At 41.1% G+C, this 18,279-nt stretch overlaps 1 protein-coding gene across 1 annotated transcript in view; it reads left to right on the top strand.

Moving 5' to 3' along the window:
* The window catches only part of LOC109622845 (gamma-aminobutyric acid receptor subunit beta), a gene marked incomplete in the record, with an annotated part of 313,910 nt that overhangs the window by 100,825 nt on the left and 194,806 nt on the right, over positions 1–18,279 (top strand).

Raw genomic sequence — 18,279 nt, 5'->3', positions numbered from 1 at the left:
ACCCTTCCGGAAGTCAAACTGGTTATCCGAGCGGCTAGAGTCATATGGTTTCTCGGTATAGACCATCAGTCTCTACAGAATGATCCGTACCAACAGCACGTACGCGAGCACACGAACAAAACAAACGTGTTCCCCGCCGTTTCCTCGAAACCAGCACAAACCAGACATTCGATAGAACACGCATGACCGAAACAGTGTAGTTACTGTCGGAAACAAACATGGCCTGAAAGGACCTGTGTCAGTTGGAATGTAAGTTCCCTTAATCCAACTATCTAACCTCGGAATCAACCAATGCACAGTGGTTCCAGCCCCATATAAGGGCGGTCATAAATATGATTTTCTCGAGTTTTATGATGAAACCGCTAAATTTGATGCATATTTGCATTCCAAATGCGTTTTTCTATTCTTTATTGAAAATGGGCTCAATCAATTTTTTGGCCTTACGGAGCCGAAAATCATTATTTTGCATTTTGGGTTACCAGCTCATTTGGATAAATTAAAATTATTTTGGGTGGTCCACGGTAGACAAAACTGCTCAAGAATAGGGAAACACACATTATGTGATGGATAGAGATTGTAAAAGTTGGGAAAAAGTGATCCCTGCAAAGCAATATGGGAGGTATTTGTTAGTTTTTTAGTATATTGAAGGTACGACACATAAGTGACTACCACCAATCTGGTCGCAAACGGTCGCAGCTAAATTTGTCAGTTAATTATTGCTTATGATTATAGGAAAGTTTTATAGAAGAACTTCCAAAGGGGTCGGAAGGGGAAACATTTTTTCCAGCTTGTTGAAAATTTTCAGTTTTTTGTACTTTGTGGAAAAAGCATCTAATTCAGTCACACTTATTCAAATAAAATGATGAAGAATGGCATCTTAATTTATGATAAACATTGATTTCAACTATGTAAGAATCGAACACAATCAACCAAATACATGTCGAATGGATGAAACTTTTTAATAGAGTGATGAATGCATAGGACTGAAATTAGAAAAATACAAATAAAATGTCTACTGAAGAATATCTACTTTCATGAGCTCTGCGGAAAAGTTTCGGCATACATTTGATAGAAGTAATGATTGATCCTAGTTATTAAAGCATTAAACTTGATGTTACCGCAATGCTATCACAGTTTCGTTGAGGTTAAATTTTTGGATTAATGACCTATGGCGGAACCACTGTGCAATGTGTCCACTTTTCTTTGGTGGATCTATTCCACGCGCGATGCCATTTGACCAAGGAGGCCATCCTGACAGTCCTCGGTATGCCTCTTGTGCTGCGCATTTCGTAGCACTCTATGTCCTCCCTGATAAGAATGTCGATAGGCACCATACCAGTGGTGACGCAGAGCGCGTCGTGTGACACGGTTCGGTACCCGCTCGCAACCCTCAGACACATCAGCCTGTAAGTACTTTCCAGCTTACCACGGTAGCTTTCGTACTTAGCGCCGTGCCCCACGCCGGGCCGCCATACCTTCAGAAGACCGGCTCCAGAGGCACGTTACCCTCCATTTGGGACATTTGTACCATTATAGCTGTGGAGGCGTAATCAACGTGGATACCGAAGGTAAGCTTATCGTCGATCAACACACCCAAGTGTTTGACGGAGCGTTTCGAAGTGATAGTGCAATCGCCTACACTGATCACCGCTTGGTGCTCTGACTTCCGGTTGTTCACAACCATCACCTCAGTTTTGTGGTGAGCCAACTCCAGTTTCCTCGATCTCATCCACGCATCTACAACCACAACCTTGATCGAGTGGGTGGGTAGCTTGATCGTGGTGATCTGCGTACCTGCCGGGCCCTTTCGCAGGCCTCCGCTGCATGTTGATGGATGGGTGGAATGTTGTGCTGAGACACATCTGACTCCCTGCTGACTTCGTCATCGGGATCGTTGCGTTGGTTTGCTTGAAGATTTGGTGATGTTCGCAGAATACTATCGACTAGATGTGAGGGCTGAGCGAAACGAAAACATCTCCATCGACCTTTTGGATTTTAGGGTTCCTCTCGACTGATGGATGCGGCTGTTAAGTTTCCGCTGATTTCAGTATTATGGGTCTCTCCGGGAGGAATTGATTGTTCCGTAACATTAAGAACATCCTCATTGGAAGACAGAGAAAAAGCATTCTACGTTCCGGATACGGCAATGGACGTAGTTAAAAGTGTTGATACAGTTTCGTTTTATTCCCGATTCTAAGCTTTTTGATTTTTGCAATCCTCATCTGCAGATCTTTCTAGATGACTTCTATCATCGCTGTGAGCACAGCGACCTTTCGTCCCAGCTTTTCAATTGTTCCGTGTGCTCACGGACCGTATCTACCCTGCTATGACTTTGAGAGAGGGACTTGTTGATTAAGTGACTACCGCTTCTGATTCGTATGCAGAAGATCTTGGGTTCGATCCCTGGCCCGTCCCTTTCCTCCTACTTTGAAACTTTCTATGTACTCTTTTCCTCCTCTCTACATGAATAACTCATGCATATTCATATGCTCGTTCATAGCCATCGCAATGACCAGAAACGGGTTAAATGGTCGTTTCTCTTCATTCAAACTATCACAGCACAGTGTCAATCTATCAGATAACGCCTACGAGTTATGCAACCAAACGAATTGTGCCGCATCATCTTTGGAATAATTAACACACAATTTAATCACCTTACGCCTGGCATCAACGCACAAATGTGTGAACCCTCTGCCAATCATATCACAACCACTCTTCGACATTTGCGTGAATTTGCGCAGACACAGAGGTACGTATATTCGGTCTGCTGTGGCTACAAATGATTGCAATCATCACTTTCGTTCCCCTTCCCCACATTGACCAGTAACGTAGCAGTCGCCATTGTCGCCCAAAAATAGAATATCACCAACACTCACACACTTCGATGGCTGCTAGTTCCCTGCAGATATCTCATTGGTTCCATGTGTGAGTGTGTAGCTGTTCTGGCGATACGCGAGTTGCATCTACGGGTGGCCAATAGAGTGGGTCATCCGTTATTATGGAAAAATGGAAAATATGATGATATCCCATCAGATCAAAGTTTTTTTAGGTCCCATTGCAGGACCCACATAACTGTGCAAAATTTGGGCATGATCGGTCGTTTTGCGCATCGCGTTTGAAGTTTGTATGGGATTTTACATGGGAAAACATACTTTTTCGCTTGGATGAGAGCACGACTGTATTATTATAGCTGTTTTGATTATCGGCAACGCAGTCTTATTAATCGTAAAACGAGTTTTATTATTTAACCCGACGTTTCGGCGCAGGTATGGCGCGTTCTTTTTCACATTTCTCTCATGAGAAGCTCGAATTTTTCTAAAATCATGTAACCGATAATGTGAAAACATAGCCTAGGGTATCCTGAAAAAAAATGTCGAAGACCACGAAGTGATCTGATGCCTATTAAAAATGTTATGGCGTTGACATTGCTTGCCGAAACAGCATGATTTTGATGCTATTATTATTCCTTCACGTGTTAAAACTTAAACACATGCATGCGGTTTGTTGAATATAACTTTATTTACAAGCATCGGATCGCTTTGTGGCCTTTGACAAAGTTTTTCAGAACATTCTAGGCTCTTATTTAACACTATCGGTTGATTAGTTTCGGACAAACATTTTCAACTTATGACAAAAATGCAAAACAGTATGTTTTCCCGTACAAAATTCCATACAAATTTCGATTGCAATGCGCAAAGTGTGTACGCAACCGATCGTGCTCAAATTTTGCACAGATACTCAGGACCCGAAATGAAACCAAGAAAGCTTTGATCTGAGAAATCGGTTCCGATGACCCACGCTAGTGGGCAATCAAGTTCAAGCTCAAGTGTAGCTACGACGACTTTAAAGAATATGCTTTATCTTCGCTATTTTAGTGCTCGAGAAGTTGTTTGACAGGGGCCTTGCGTCCTTCAACTTTGACGCTCTTGCTTTGTAAATCAAGCATTGTTTGTATCGATTTACGTGGGGTCTCTTACTCTGAGGCATTGATAACCCGAGCAAAGGCGGATAACAAAATGATAACAAGTTCTGTTACCTGGTTATCATTCGTTTGATAATTGAGTTTGTTATCATTTAGGTTGAAATAAGAACCAACATAACAAAAATGATAACTAAAATTTACTACACGAATACCAAAATGATAAGAAGTTAAGTTATCATTGAGTTCAAGTTGATAACTAATTGTGTTATACAATATTTGATTCAATGTTACATTTAGTTATCAACATGAAAAAATACAGCTGATTGATAACAGGTTTTGTTATCATTTAGTTATCATTCCGAGCTATTTTATCGACGAAAATAGTAAAAATCTACTTTACCGACATGGTTAGCAGTTGAAAAAAGTTTCTTATAACTTATAACCCCTGTTTTCAACTATTGCGCCCAGTGGGTCTCGAACTCTGATCGAGTGATTATCGGTCGCAGCCGATAGCCCCTGTACCAACGGGACTCAATGAGAGGGAGAGTGGTTGAAGGCTACGCTTTCGTACTGCAGTCGCATTGAAGATGGAAAGCGGAATCTATTTTTAGATTCGAGGTCCGCCAGACCCTCAGTTCTGGGAAAACTTTGAAATGTGCGTTTGAAACTGATAACATATTTTGCTATTATTTAGTATTTTTATGTTATCGTGATAGACCAAAATTATTGATAACTAAATTTGTTATCATCTGACTATCATCAATTGGAAAAGATGATAACAAAAATAACAAGATGATAATACCGATAACATAGTTTATTATCAAAGTGACTAGCTGACCCGACGCACAGTGGCGGGCCTCCATACAAAAGTCGGACAAAACCTCAAATGTTAACCGAAATTGCTAAAATTCACAGGTTATGATGGTTTTAGTTCCCTAAATCTATTTCTGGTATGGAACTTATCATATATTTTGATTTTACTATATTAGGGTGGTTCAAAATTTTGATGTCTGCTGATTATGGAAAGCATGTAAAAATAATCGATAGTAAACTATCACGATGTGCTTTCTGAACGTAGGTTTTGATTAACCTTTTAATTCGGGGGTTCTTAAATCATGTATTGGTATTGAAATAAACTACAATTGTGTATTTGTTGCTGTTAGGGTGGTCCAAAATCTTCAAAACTACAAAATTCATTAGAACAAATCGTTTACCAACGTTTTCTTTCAATGGATCAATTCTGATACACACGAATGTTGGCTGACAAGACGTGGTTCTCAGGGACTGCCCAAGCTCATAGACCACGTGACATTTTACGGTGGGTGCACGGAGGTGTGTTAATTCAATCGTTATGGGGTCAGATAGTCTAATATAGTGAACTGCGTCAAATTTGAACAGCTTTTTATCAATCTCGTTTCAACAACTACATATATGCTCTTCCGAGTTTGGGTTGTAAGGTACATCGATCCCTGCTATCACTTATCGAAGCAACCGAAACAACCCTATCTATAAAGAATTGGCAATTCATATTCGCAATATTGAAGGGAGATTTTGATAAACCATCATCAGAGATCGGTTATCATATTTATGAGCAGTACAGTTCCAGCAAATATTTTCAAAATCTTTATCACTCTGTGTGTCGTTCAGTAGAAATGTGTTTAACGAAACTGCATGAATAAATCTTCAGGTTAAAAAAAAAACAATATAAGGGGTTTCACTAAAGAGCGTAAAATGTTTGTTTCATAAAATTGCGATTAAAATATTTAAAGATTGCCTTTTTGATCGCGACGTTTACGCAGGAAAAATATTTAACGTAGCGTTTAACGCCGTTCAGTGAATTCCTTTTATATTTTATAGATGATTGTTGCTTTGAACTGTAGCGATGTGCGTGTAGAAAAGAAACACGTAGATGTCGACGAATTTGTGTCACTATATATTGAAACTTCGATAGAAGTTCGTGAAGAGATTGCTTCCAAGGTTGTTGAGCAATTCTAACGATTAAGATGAATCGAAGAAACGACCAGTTTAAGAAAATCAATGAGCAACGGTTTGTAGTTATTTTTTCTTGTTTTTCACGGTTGTTTTTGCCTTCCTTTTATTTTGAAGATTAAAAGAGTTAGTTGTATCTGGTGAAGCAACATGTGGGTAGTGTCTAAGATAATAAAGTCTTATTCATACTTAATCATCACTCCTTTCCTCTCCAGCTTACTGTTTTTAACTGAAGCACCCACCTTCTTGTATTTTTCTATCTAAAAATATAATAATATTTATAAAATAATAATTAAAAAAATTTTAAAGCTGTGGCCATTACATTATCAGACCCCAAACCCAACAACGTACCCCCCACCCCCCCCTTATGACCATCTGACATGGTGAAAGTATCTTACAAGAATGAAAATTACACTAAATTGTTAGTATTCTGAAGTCAATTTGAACTATGTTAAGATAAAATTAAAACTTCAAACAATATCACTTCCTCCACAACCATGCGGCTCCATTGTGACCTGATAGAAAAAAAATTTTTCGCGCTTAGCGCAAAAATGCGCAAACAGTGACCTATATAGCCAAAAACTAGACAAAATTGCACGTCAGATCCGGGATACGGCGTTGTTTTCTGATGTTTCCTAAACAAGTACTGGATCTCTTTAATACGAAGCTTTTCTCCAAAATTTCATAAAAGTCAATATGTTTGCATATTGTAAAAACATAATAATTTTGTGATTGAATTCCAAACAGTCCCTGAAATGTAATGGTTATTCATACCCAAAAACACAAAAAATATTGTCACATTATTCAAGTCTTCCTAACTTTTACAACGAACTCATGAAGGAAGCTCATAAAATAAAGACAATAAATACTAATATTGTAGCACATAAAACTTCAACTTTGAACAAATCTACAAGACTCAATTTTCGACCAAATGACTTGAAAATTTGGGGTTTTCTTAGTTGAAGTATCGATAATGGAAGAAAAATATTAGAAAAATAAAATATTGAAGTCGATTTTTGAGGTTTTGTCCGGCTTCCGGCCACTGTGCGACGTGGCTACCCATGTTAGCTAGAAAAAAATGTTTTTAAAATTCCAGTTACACTTCTTCAATGAAACTGTTTTCGAGAACATTCCAGAATCTCTCTCCAGAATGCTTCTCTCTTGAACGTTTAGTAATCTCCAGAAAGTTCTCAAAATTTAATGAATTCTGACTTTCCAGAACTTTTCAGAAGGTCCATTTGACATTTTTTTTCTTGAACGTTGACTCCCCGAGCGTAATCGGCATTAAAAAATTTGATCCAGAAAATTCCAGAAGGTTAGTTTTCTTATTCTTTCTGAAACATTCAGTAACTTCTGGAAAGTACCTGGGAAGTTTAATGTTCCAGAATATTCTAGATATTTTTTTCTGTTTTCATTTGGAACTCTCAGTAGCTTCCAGAAATTTCTCAAACATTTTATGAATTTGGTTGTTCCAAATAATATTATTCTTCTTTCGGAAACATTCAGTAATCTCTAGAAAGGTCTCGAAGTTAAATGAATTTTGGTGTTCCAGAACATTTTAGAAGACCCTTTACTTCTTTCTTGGACTTTCATTAACTTCCAGAAAGTTCTTGAAATTAAGAATGAAAAGTGTACAGAACATTCCAGATAGTTCTTCTCCTTTCTCTGATTGAAACGTTCAGTAACGCACGCAATTTTCGATATTTGAGGAAGTGTGATATCCAGAATATCTCAGATGATTGTTTTACTTTTGTAACGTTCAGTATCTTTCAGGAGGCTTCTGGAAATTTTATGGATTTTTTATGTTCCAGAATATTCTAGAAGGTTCTTTTTTGGTTCCTTGCTCGTTCCCTAACGTCCATAACCTTTTCCCAATATAATAAAGTTTCATGCTCTAGAACATTCTAGAAGGTTCTTTTCTAAAACGTTTAACAACTTAGAAGTGGTTAGTAGAAGCCGAAGTTCTCAGTTAATAACTGAGCTCATAGACACTAAGCTGAGAAGCAGGGTTTGTCCCAGTTGGGACGTTACGCCAAAAAAAAAGGTGTTCCATAATGCTGCAGAAGGTTCTTCTTCTTCTTCTTCTTCATTCTGAAGCGTCCAGAAACTTCAAGGGGATTCTCGAAAATTTAAGAAGTTCCATATTTTAGTTTAGAGCATTCCAGAACGTTATTTATTTTCTGGAACTTCCAGAAAGTTCTTGGAATTTTTAGAATATTGATGTTCCAGAACATTCCAGAAGGTTCTTCTTATTATTCCTAGAAAGTCAAAATACATCCAGAATGTTCTCGTACCTTTTAGAAATTTGATACAACTATTTCAACGAAACATTTCAAAGCGTTACGGACAGACAGACAGTCAACGCTGGGATTTTATATATATGATATCACTTAGTTATCCGCCTTTGCTCGGGAATAGAATCACCTGACCCAAGGATGTTTTGGAATCTTGTTTTCTTAGTGGATTTGGTAGCACTTCCTGCAGATGCGTAGAGGCTCGGGGCACTTGTAATCGTGGAATAGTAATTGGGGGCCCATACGAAGCCGATATTTTCTGAAACCAGGTATTGCTAAATGCTGAGCGTTATCGTTGGCGTATTTGTAAAAGGTCCACTCACTTGGTAATGTCGAATTCGTCGAATGCACTTCACACCTAGGCTAGCAACTTGTTCCTTGAGCTTGAGGTACCTGTTATCTAGATTCGTAGAGTCTGCGTTGGACATGGCATGGTGGAGGAGGTTTCAGTTTTTTCATCCGCAGAACGCGATTTAACTGCGAAGCACTTCGAACCTTCAGAAGATTCCTCAGTTTTGTTTCAGAGGCTTTCAATCGGTACGCCGATGTACTTCTACACCGACAAACGCAGTAGAAAAGCTAATATGTCTTGAGGTATGGATCCGTTCACGGAATTCATTTTCCGGTACTACACATGACTGTCCTTGTCCATAAAACTTGGGGTACAAGCAGCTAGGTATTCACTATTAGTCCAACTATTCGGCGCCCTTCAAAGAGCTCCGTAGGTCCCCTGGACGTAGGTCCCCGTTCGTCGACTGAAAGCAAAACAGTTCTACGTTTCGGATTTTCACCATCACGAAACAACAATCTTCCCATCTGAACAGATAGAAGGATGCTGAAATATGCACCACAGTGCCACAAAAAGCGTTCAAAGAGGAATTCACTGCAGCTCCGTTCAGTATGAAACAGCCTGGCATTCAGTGGAGTAACTAGTATACACTAGTCACTGGACGTAGAGTGGTTTTATTCGAAATCATCAATCACTAAAACCAAGGAAATCGAACGATATTTTGAGCGTATACACGGTTACTATTAAAAGCAAATATGTTTGGAACTCGAATCGAATGCTGTTAAATCTTAACAAAATCCAATAATTTTCGCTGTAATAACAATAAAAGATGGTATTTTTTGTCGTTTTTATTATTAATTATACTGGTTTTATACCAACTCACATACCGAAAATGTTTGTAGGAAAACAACACGAACTATTATAATTTTGTTATTCCATCTAATTCAGTACCGTTGCCAAAACACTTTTCTCGTTTTCTTAAAAATAATAAGTTGTAAAACTTTAGAAGCAAGAGAACAAAAAAAACAAATTTATTTCTACTTGAACTGCCTTAATTGGCATTGTACATCCAAGAAAATTCAACTTAAATGTATCCATTGGATACAAAATTCTGCATCACAGTTTGTAGCTAAATACATCCATAAACTCTTACAGTTTTTGTACGTCTTCAACACAACATCATAATTAGTAGAAAACTGAACTTCTGCCTGAAACCGAAGTTTATTCAAAAGTATCATTCTGCAACAATGGAAACCTACCACCCAGCGAGGCCCAACTCGCCCATGCCAAAAGAAACCATACCGGAACGTGGAATTACCACCTAGCATCATCTAAATTGCAACAATCAAAAACTTGCAACAGCTCATTTCCACTCGATGGAGCAAACTATGAAACTGGCAAAGTTCCATGAACTTTTTGTCCGTGTATAGTTTCAACTTTTCACAAGAACTCGCCCATCGTCGTCGTCGTCGTCGTAAACACAAAAAGCCAACGCCTGGGAAAGCTTCTAAATTAGTGCAAACGACGTCGTCGGCCTAGCTTGCCCAACAATACTAGGCTACTCGCCGGCTATGAAGAAGAAAAACAAAAAAACCCCTTTTCGGAATGAACTACCGCCGCCCCGCGTTTCTGTTTTTAACCTTCCTGTCAGCCACTCGACGAATTTACGACTCGGCTGCTCAGTGCTCATTCCGGCTGAAATTGAAAAGGCATTCGAAAAATGTCCCACCCCCATCGGTCGCCCGTTTCAAAAAGCCCACCGCGAAGTCGGAACGCGCTGAACGCGTAAATTAAAACATCTCAACTCCTCCGCCGGAGGCTGCAGGGCTTTGTGCGCGCCGTTCCAACAAACCACCTTTTCATCACCACGAAAGTTGGATGATTCTCGCTCCATAAAACATGGGCTGGGGTGTGTGAATGAGAGATATCCAACGAAAGGGCATTTCAACAACGAGATCTCCTGCCTGTGTCGTTTATCAGCCCCATTAGCATTCCACGACCCTCGTAGATGCTTGACGAACGAATACAGACAAACAATATTGTTCTAATTATCGCTTCTTGGCCCAGACTGGGGTCACATCGTTTTCCGTTGCTAGAACCCTCCGGGCCTTCGAGTTAGCAAGTTGTTTGGTTGCTGTATTACAACGATTGTTTTTTTTTTTCAGTGTTGTGGAGGATCCATTTGATACCAGTTGGGATCCATTTGATGTTGTAAGCATCATGCAATTCTTTCAAAGAAGTTTCAAACAAGATTTAGTAAGTGCAAGCAAAATTGTGCAATAATAACCTTACAAGCCTTAACAAACCTGGTGGTACTAACAAGCCTTGTACAACTGATAAGCATGGCACAGGCACAGCTGATAAACCTGTTAAAGCGGACAAATGTGCTATTGCTGACAAGACTTGCACGGTTGGCAAGCCTGGTACGGCTGACAAGCTTCGTATTGCGGACAATCCTGTTAAGGCTGACAAATACGCTACGGATGTCAAGCTCAGTATAGCTTACTGACCTGGTGCGACAGGAATTCCTTACACAACTGACGCGCCTTGTAAGGCTGACCATCATGGTACGGCTATCAAGCCTTAAAAGGCTGATGATCATGGTACGGCAGATAACCATGATACGGCTTACAGGCCTGGTATAGCTAACATTTCTGGTGGGACCAGCAAGACTTGCATGGCCGACAAGCACTGCGTGCTTGACAAGCTTGGTACGACTGACAAGCCTGGTACAGCTGACAACCCTGCTATTACTGACAAAACTGCTACGGTTGACAAACCCGGTACAGCTAACAGACCTGGTACGACTGACAAGTCCTGCTCAGCCGACAAGCCTGGTAAGAATGACAAGCTTGGTGTGGCTGACAGATTTGCTACAGCTGGCAAGCCTTGTACGGTAAATAAGCATGGTACAACTGAAAAATCTTCGCAGCGAACATGCACGATACGGCTATCAGCTATGGTCCGAATGACGAAGCCTTGCATGACCATCAAACCTTGTAGGCTGATAAACATATGGCTGACAAGCCTTGTTTGGCTAACAAGCATAGTACGGCTGACAAATCTGCTACGGCTGACAAGTCTGATACTGCTATCAGACTTTGCGATTGACAAGTTTTGTACGGCTGACACGCTTGGTATGGCTGACAAATCTGCTAAGGCTGACTAGGCTAGCAAGCCTGGTACGGCGGACAAGCCCGGTACGGCTAAACTAGCAGGCATGGTGTGACTGGCAAGCCCGGCATGACTAGCAGCCCTTTTACGGCTGACAAGCCTTGCGCAATCTTCAAGCCTTGTAGGCTGAAAAGCATACGGCAAACAAGCCTTGTTTGGCTAACGAGCATGGAACGGCTGACAAACCTTGTACGACTGACAACTCTGCTACGATTGACAAGCTTGCTGCGGCTGACATGCCTGGTACGGCTAGCAGGCCTGGTACGACTGACAAACCGGACGCGGTTGATAATACTGACACGTTATAATACTGGTCAAAGTTAGGAAAACTTGATGGTGCATTCACTCGTCCACTGCAGACTGTACATGCTGTAGAATCAGCGGGAAAACATACAGATGTAAGTTGTATGGGGAAAGCTATAGTGGCACAGGTTCGCAATAATGATTTGTTGATTGTCATATTCAATTAAGTAAGGGAAACTTCTAAAATATCTATTTGTATCGTGAAATCAAAAGGTATTAATCAATAATTGAAATATCAGTAGTGTAAGTACGAGCTGTTGAATGATAACGAAAAATTTATATTTAGATTAAAATCAAATTGTTCTATTTTCAAATCAGCGACTTTATCGTAGCTCCTTTCCTAGCTTCGACCCTATAAATTCTAAAGATTTTGTTTTTACTTATTCGTTTATTTGGAAGGCTCGTGCGCCACATGGGCATAACTGAGCCGAAATCTTTTGTTTTTACAATGGTTTTACATTTTACAATTTATTACTGCCTTAAAACTATGTTAGTTTGGGAAGCCGAAGTACTCGCGGCTGTTTCGAGGTTAAGGATTGAAAAAAAAATAATATTGGGAAGGAGGGATTTATGGGTTTAAAACTAAATTATTTGCTAACTTATACTAAAACATTGATGGGACAATTGTCCATATCTGTAACGGAACCAAAAAGAAAGGACTTTATCGGTAGACAACGACAAGAAGAGGACAAACGGAAGGGGGGTGACGACAGACAGGGGCGAACAACAAAACCAAAAGGCGAACAACGAAAACAAGGAACGTACTACATCAAACTCTGACATCAACACGTTTCAAAAACTGGTAAATCAGGTTCATGTATTCCAAATCAAGTCCTGCCAACACTTCTCTAACGGGTTTCTGTTGTTTTCCTCGGACCCGGAGAATTTCATGCAGCTCAGATCTGACCTCACGATACTCATTGCATCCCCACACGACATGTTCGATATCCTGGTAAGCCACGCCACAGACACAGAGATTGCTTTCTGAGAGCCCGACACGGAAGGTATGTGCGTTCAACAAATAGTGGTTGGACATCAACCGACACATTACACGAATGAAATCGCGGCTCAAATCCAACCCTTTGAACCATGGCTTCTTCGACACCTGTGGAATGATGGAGTGCAACCATCTACCCATCTCTCCATCTCTCCATTTGTGTTGCCAGCTGATCAAGGTCTCCTGACGGTCCAATGCAAAAAAAATCATCGAAGGCGATTTGACGCTCGTAAATATCGCCTTCGCTAGCGCCCACCTTAGCCAGAGAGTCCGCTTTCTCATTGCCCGGAATTGAGCAATGTAAAGGGACCCAAGCTATGGTGATGATGTATGAGCGTTTGGACAAAGCACTCAAGACTTGGCGTATTCCTTTCAGGAAGTACGTTGAGTGCTTCATCGGTTTCATTGACCGAACAGCCTCCAGAGAGCTTAGACTATCGGTAAAAATGAAGTAGTGCTCAGGTGGGAGAGTGCGAATGTACTCTAAGGTATAGTATATAGCCGCTAGCTCAGCAATATATACCGAACATGGCTTTTGAAGCATAAAGGTGGCGCTATGAAAAATTCTAAAGATAACTCCGACCATTTTCATCTCCCGGACCTAATCCGATGAAAACGCATGTAGCTATTGTAGCCGTTGTTGCCGGTGATTCTGCATCACACCATAATAGAAGCGGCTCCCGTCTCGGTTATAATTAATGCCCCATTCCAGATGGTTTTAGTAGCTCAATCTCGGTGGTGGTGATGGTGGCAACGCTACCGCACACTAAGCGCACCACACCACAATCTACACGAAACCCTTAGGTGCCTATGGTCGGTACCGCCACCAAAGAGGTCAGCCAGCCTCAAGCCTTGACGATGAAATGTGCATAATTTAATGAAAATTATTCGCTTCGCTGGCTAAAAAATTATTCACACTACGGTGGAGCCCAGTGGATCCCGGCCGCCACCAACCGTGGCCTGACTCAGTCAGTGTACGGTCAAAGTGCAGGGGAACTGACGTCGACGGCGGCATACTGGTCCACTGCTAGTCCCAGCAGCTGCTGTCTCAGTCGGTCGGAATAGTTGTGGGTGGACGGTCTGTACGGTGCAACCCGTTGTTCACCGTTTCCGTTTGCTTGGAGCGCACATTATCACATTCACGCTTTCGCGCGCTTCCTTTTTGGATAGAGAGGGTGAGTTTTGAGTTAAGGGATTGGGAGTCTTTCACCAAGTCAGTTTCATGCGGAATAGGGTGCGGGTTATTTTCTCAAAAAATAAATGTTTTAAAATTGAAACTCGTGCTCTCTTGAAGATCCAAATCCTATAAAAAGAGAGCCCCCGATCTTGAGCCAAAATCATTAAGATTTAGAGGTGGCGCAAACGCCTCAAAGCTGAATTTTCGAATAATATAAAAATGCTTACACTTTAATCGCCATTACAAAGAAAATCGGGTTAAGTACTGTTCCTTTCAATTCCACTAAGAATTTGCATCCTTAGACAGATACGTATTTCGATCTCAACTGTAAGGTCGTCTTCAGTGTCTTGTACTTGACTCGACTGAAGAGATCCATCGCATTCTACACGTTTAATACATTTCAGGTAAAAAATAAGTGACTTAATCTAGGATTTTTTTATGAGCATGCAAAAATTTATCTCTATATAAACCTCCACTATAGAAAAGGTAAAACAAAGATTCATGTATCGCAGAAACATTATGAGAAGCATTGCCATTGCCTCGATACTTATTAAATAAAAAACTAGATAAAGTTACTTAATTTTTACCTAAGATGTATAAAACGTGTAGAATCCGATGGGTCTCTCATTTTCAACCGATTTTCAATCTTTTTGTGATTTTGATATCCCATGTACTGTTTTTGGCCTTTCTCGTACACCAAAGTGTAGGGGAGACTGGATAGACTTGATCCCTTTTTCTTAATTTGCCTGTAACTTAAAGTATAAAGTCTCCATTCTACTCCAGTTCCGCCCTCTGCAAAGGGTTCGCAAATCGTCCTCCACTTGATCGACCCACCTAGCTCGCTGCGCACCACGCACAAGTCGGATGGCTCTCGAGAACCATTTTAATCGGGTTGCTATCCGACGTCCTGATGACGTGACCCGCCCACCGTAGCCTCCCGATGTTCGCGGTGTGGACGATGGTTGGTTATCTCAGCAGCTGATGCAGCCCGTGGTTCATTCGCCTTCTCCAAGTCCCGTCTTCCATCTGCACTCCGCCCTAGATGATTCGCAACACCTTCCGTTCGAAAACTCCAAGGGCGCGTTGGTCCTCTGCACGTAGAGTCCATGTTTCATGCCCGGACAACCGGTCTAATCAGCGTTTTGCGGATAGTTAACTTCGTGTGACGGCGAACTTTGTTCGATCGTAGAGTTTTGCGGAGTCCCAAGTAAGCTCGATTTCTCTGCTGGTGACATTGTCGGCGGTCACCAGTGAGCCCAAGCACACGATTTTTTCAACAGCCTAGATTTCATCACCGTCGATAGAAATTTGGGGTGGCGGGCGCGGTAATTCCTTCCTAGAGCCCATTGCCATCATGTACTTTGTCTTCGACACATTAATGACTAATCCGATTCACCTGGCTTCATTGTTTAGTCGGATGTACGTTTCCGCCATCGTCTCAAATTTGCGAGCTACAATATCCATATCATCAGCGAAACCAAGAAGAGGAACGGACTTCGTGAAATCGTTCCACTCGTGTTTATCCCCGCTCTCCTTTTTTTTTATCTAGTTCATTTATTTGAGGCTCAATCGCGTATAACGCTTTACGGAGCCGAAGATCTCTTTTTGCACTTAATAATATACTATGTACAAGATAATAACTTTTCAATCATGTTTGATAGTGATGGGTGGAGGCCACGGTACTCGTGGTAGCTCTAGGTTAGAAGGTCACATTTTGAAGGATGGACAGGGTGAGGACTGGACCAAAGGTTTCACTGCAGCTCATCCGGGGGCAAATCGCATTTTCTAGCGTGTTCAGTGCCGTGTGGTGTTGGTACCAGCTTGTTGAAGGGCTTGGTCTTCCGGATGGCCAGGAGCAGCTCGGTAACACGAGGAGGACAAAATAGGGAAAAAAGCTGGAGAAGAAAACACAGGCGAATTAAACTTTTATACCAGATGAGCGGAGAAATTCATAAATGGATTGCATATAGGGGAGATCGCGGGTTCCCAACGCATCCCTAACTGGAACGAAGGTTGTCTGCCTCGGGCCTCAAGGGTATCCAATAGTAGTGCTCTGGAGGCGTCATTATCCGGGCATTGCCAAACTACGTGGTCGATGTCATCATAACCGGAACCGCACTTAGTACAAACATTGCTGAGCGCGAGGTTTATTCTATGCAAATGTGCACCTGGCGAGTAGTGGTTTGACATAAGTCTTGACATTACGCGAATAAAATCTCGACCTACGTTCAAACCGTAATGCCACACTCGCAAAGAAACTTCAGGAATAATCGAATGTAACCACCGTCCCAGTTGGTCATCTCGCCAATCATGTTGCCAACTTTGAAGAGAACTTTGGCTAACTAAATGAAAAAAATCATCGTGTGAAATTCTTCTATCATAGATCTCGCCTTTCTGTGTGCCCACCTTTGCGAGAGAATCCGCCTTCTCATTGCCATAAATTGAGCAATGAGAGGGGACCCATACAAAGGTAATCTTGTATGATCTTTCGACCAGTGCACACATCTGCTCTCTTACTTTTGTAAGAAAGTAAGATGCATGCATTACAGGTTTCATCGACCGGAGTGCCTCAATAGAACTAAGACTATCCGAGAAGATGAAGAAATGGACTGCGGGCATGTAAGAAATCATCCCCAGAGCGAAGTCGATTGCTGCCAGTTCAGCACCATAAACAGAACAAGGTTCTTGAAGTTTTCGGAAGGCGGTGGAATTTTCATTGAAAACACCGAAGCCAGTAGATCCATTGATGCGGGACCCATCAGTAAAGAATCTCTTACAGGAATTGACATTTTGGTACTTTTCGTTAAAAATGCGAGGAATAGATATACATCGAAGTTGATCTGGTATTCCCTGAACAGCTTGTTTCATGGACAGATCGTATTTAACAGAGGAACTGTCATTGGTGAAGTTTACACGTGGAGGATTATAACCTGGGATGCTTATATCAGATGACATGTAGAACAGATAGATTCTCATGAATTGTGACTAAGTGTTCAGACTGAGCATTTCTTCGAAGTTTTCAATGACAAGTGTGTTGCTCACTCCACACTTGATAAGTAACCTTAGCGAGAGCTCCCAGAAGCGGTTCTGGAGAGGTTTCACCCCTGCCAGGACCTCTAGGCTCGCATTATGCGTTGAGTGCATACATCCGAGGGCAATGCGCAAACAACGGTATTGAATTCGTTCCAGCTTTATTAGGTAGCAGTTTGCTGCTGAGTGAAAACAGAAAGAGCCATACTCGAGATCCGAGAGAATAGTCGTTTTGTAAAGTTTTATGAGGTCTTCCGGGTGAGCACCCCACCATGTTCCGATATTGTGCGTAGAAAATTGATCCTCTGTTGACATTTTTGCACCAAATACTTGATTTGGGTCCCCCAAGTGCCTTTTGAATCAAACCAGACACCAAGGTATTTCGAAGTCAAAGATTGGTCGATTTCTATTCCCAAAAGATTGAGTTTCAGTTGGGCTGGGTTCCGTTTTCTAGAAAACTCAACCAATTGAGTTTTTGCGGAGTAAACTCAATCCCCAAATCTCTTACCTAAGCGGACAGATTATTTAGAGAATTTTGCAATGGTCTTTGCAACATTTCTGCATGTGAGCCTTTTAGAGAAACCACAGCATCATCTGCAAGTTGTGTTAGCGTGCATTGTCCTTCCAGACAGCTATCAATGTCTTTCACGTACAAATTATAAAGCAAGGGACTTAAACATGAGCCTTGGGGTAGACCCATGTAGCCAATTCTGGATATTTTAAGTTGTCAGAGATTGAAGCTCATATGTATTTCTGACAACAGATTATACAAGAAATTATTTAAAGATCCACTATTGTGCAAGTGCAGTTTTTCTAACAATATTTCTATGAAAACTTAATCAAAAGCGCCCTTAATGTTCAAGAAAAGTTAATGAAAAATAGAACAAATAATGAGAAACCAGTGCGACAGTGCACACGCACACATGCGAAATTTTCCTTTTCCAGATTCTAGGAAGCCAATACAATTTTTGGTATACTGCCACCTACCAATTTTTGTATTTGCAAGGCCCTAATACAATATTTGTATATGTTTCATACCCAATTGTATTAGAATCTGCCAATCTCAGGTTGCGTGTACATATGTTATGATTTATCTTGAGCTAC

Source organism: Aedes albopictus, chromosome 2 (assembly GCF_035046485.1).
Source record: "Aedes albopictus strain Foshan chromosome 2, AalbF5, whole genome shotgun sequence".
Classification (NCBI taxonomy): domain Eukaryota; kingdom Metazoa; phylum Arthropoda; class Insecta; order Diptera; family Culicidae; genus Aedes; species Aedes albopictus.
The sequence above is the reverse complement of the archived record's forward strand: the minus strand, read 5'-3'. Positions and strand labels throughout refer to the sequence as shown.